This window comes from Diceros bicornis, chromosome 31 (assembly GCF_020826845.1).
Source record: "Diceros bicornis minor isolate mBicDic1 chromosome 31, mDicBic1.mat.cur, whole genome shotgun sequence".
Classification (NCBI taxonomy): Eukaryota; Metazoa; Chordata; class Mammalia; order Perissodactyla; family Rhinocerotidae; genus Diceros; species Diceros bicornis.
Window position 1 is genome coordinate 29,574,770 of NC_080770.1, and position 3,011 is coordinate 29,577,780.

Below are 3,011 nucleotides of genomic sequence, written 5' to 3' on the forward strand. Positions count from 1 at the left end.
CCCCTGTATCTAGGCTTATTGACGTAATTCCAGAATTTACAAATAACCTAATGGGTGACAAAATTAAAGAGCTAAAGAGATTGTTCCTGATGTTTATATGTAGCTAAACGATAGTTAATTGATATTATGGTCTATTGGCTGACCGACTCTACAACCTGTAGAGTTTCTACTTCATCAAACTAATATGAAAATTGTACTGGTTAATTTAGACCAAAAATATTAATTCTCCCTCAGGCACATAATTCTCATTCATATTCTCACATAAAAGTATTTACATAGTATATTGTATTCTATAAATGAGAATATTTAGATAGAGTTGCTCTAATAAAAGATCACTTTGAGTTATGACATTGAATAACTAAGGGAATTTAAGTTAAACATCAAAAGTTACTAGTCATGTAAAAGAGACATGTATATAATCAAGAGGAATTGAGAAAATAGTGTACAATTTATATATATATATATAAAAAATATATATATAAATATATATATATATAACTGTAGTGGGACTTACTTCTGAAGAGTTTACTCATGACCTGCTAGATAGAAATATATTTTAACATACCCACTATTTTTATTTTAAGAAATGTAAATTATCAGTCATACTATTTATTAATCTTTATTTTATTCTTTGTAAAAACATATAAAATATATATATTTTTAAGGGTTTTCAGATATTCTCTGATGAGCTCATTTCTTAACATTAATTTTTTTCATAAAGAGTTAAGTTCCTAAACTATTGATTCTTCTCTCACAGAGAATTTTCTGGAACTTTTGACCCTTAGTTTTGAAGAAAATTTTATAATATCATATATGTATGGATCTGAGAAAAATATTTTTCATTGATGTCTAATATTTACTTATTTGTGCTAAGTAGATTGAGTTTGACATTTTCATCTTCTGTTTGGCATTTTCCTCCGGCAATTTTTTATATATGCTTCTTAAATCCTTCCCAATTTATCTGAATAAAGAACCTTCCTAACTAAACTTAAAACTATTATTTCCAATCACTTCATCAGATACACATTATAATGCAAAGGGTGCACAGTGTAATAAAAATAGTTATAAAATATGTATCATTTATTAAGTGTATACTATGGGTAGATACGATATTAGATGCATTTTATGCTGAGTTGTTTAATCCTTAAAAAAATTGTGAAGTGGATCTTAATATCCCTATTTTGGTGATTGGGATAATCAACTGATGTTCGAAATGTTTAAGCAAATAGTAGGTGCTCAGTAACTATTATTTGATGCAGTATATGAAATATATGAATGAAGGAATGGACACATAAATGACTGAAGAAATAAATAAATAATGAAAGAATGGACGAATATGTTAGGTTGCTCACACTGACCCACCTAGTACATAATGGAATTGGGATTTGGACATAATCTGTGTGACTACAGAGAGCACAGACTTTCTTTAAAAGAGCTTATCCTATAGTCAAAGTTGCTTGAAGCAGCAGAGTGTAGTAATTAGAAGCATAAATACTGGCTGATCCTTCCATTAAAAAATGGCTCTATTACTGTGTGACCTTGAGTGAGCAATTAATCTGCTCTGAGGTTTTTATGTCATGTGTGTAATGTTATAAGGTTTATGGAAGAATTCAATGAATTAATGTAAGAAATCAATAAAAAAATTTGTTGTTATTATCCTAATGACTTTGATATTGATTACATGTTTTCTGAGAACAACGAATATATTTGAATCAAGCTGTCATCTAAAAGGTACTTGAACAATACTGGATTAGCTGGTAAGAACCGTATCCCCAACTTTAGCCCAATGGAAGTCTTAAAATTTCCAAATCCTCCACTGAAATATATAAACTCCAGAATATCCCGGCTACAGAGAGCAAGGGTTGTATCTGCAAGGCTTATGGCTTTCTCCAGTAACACCCAGGACCATCTGGGTTTAAAAAGTAGGCACTTGCATTTTATGGTTTATTCTAACAGACTAAATTCGAGCTAGTACCTACTTGTTGACTTAGATTTCCAAGGGCTTTTTATTTCTTCTTTTATTTTCACAGAGTAGATACCATGACAAGAACAGAAAAAAGGGAAAAGCAGAATGAAGAATTCTATTTTATGCCCAGAAAAATATGTATTATCTTTTCTCCTCTCCTCTTCCCTTATTCCTATATCTGTCTCTCCCTCTGTGTCTCTGTCTCTTTCTCTCCTACACACACACACACACATTGACTTCCCGGCTTGTTGAATCCTCCAACTCCAGTGATGACCATCTCTACTTTACATTCTAAGTGGCACCTTGTCCTTCAGACCTTCCCATAATGAGGGGAGCTCTGTTTCCTACAGCAGCTCAAACTTTTTCATGTCAACCACTGGCCAGAGTCCCACACTGCACCCTCCTGCTCTGCCCGTTCACTCGGGCCACTCTTCATTCTCAATAAACATCAGCTAATCAGTCTTTCCCAGTTCTTTCAAATAATTAGCACTTTGCCACTTACATGTCTATCCAAACTGAGTCAAAGATTCAAGAAATTTGACAATAATCTTATTCCTTCCTTAAAATCCTCAATTTCTTTGACACCCTGCTGCTTTCTTCTTTCTCCTCCTGGGCGAAGTCTTACACTTCCAATTTTAGGCACTAGGTGTTGCAGAGGCAATTCATGCTATTATATTTCCTTATTGCTTCCTTATTGCTCATTTTTAAAAATTTATCTGTTATTCTAGAAATAACGAACACATTTCTCAGAGTGATTCTTCCAAGCTTATTCCACTTGTTTAAACTCCCAACACTTAGAATTCTGTCACTCTTCACTACTTTGGTTGTACATGATATTTCTTTTCTTACTTAATACAAAATATGTGTATTCACTTTAGAAAATGCTAATAAACACTGCTTCTCTAAGTATGATAAAGATAATAAACTACACCACCCCCCACACATACGTTTATTCTCTCTCATAATAAGTTGGATTTAGGAGTAAATAAAACAAAGAGAAAGACACGACTTCTTCTGATTTCTTATGTGCCAAAGCAGGGGAGTG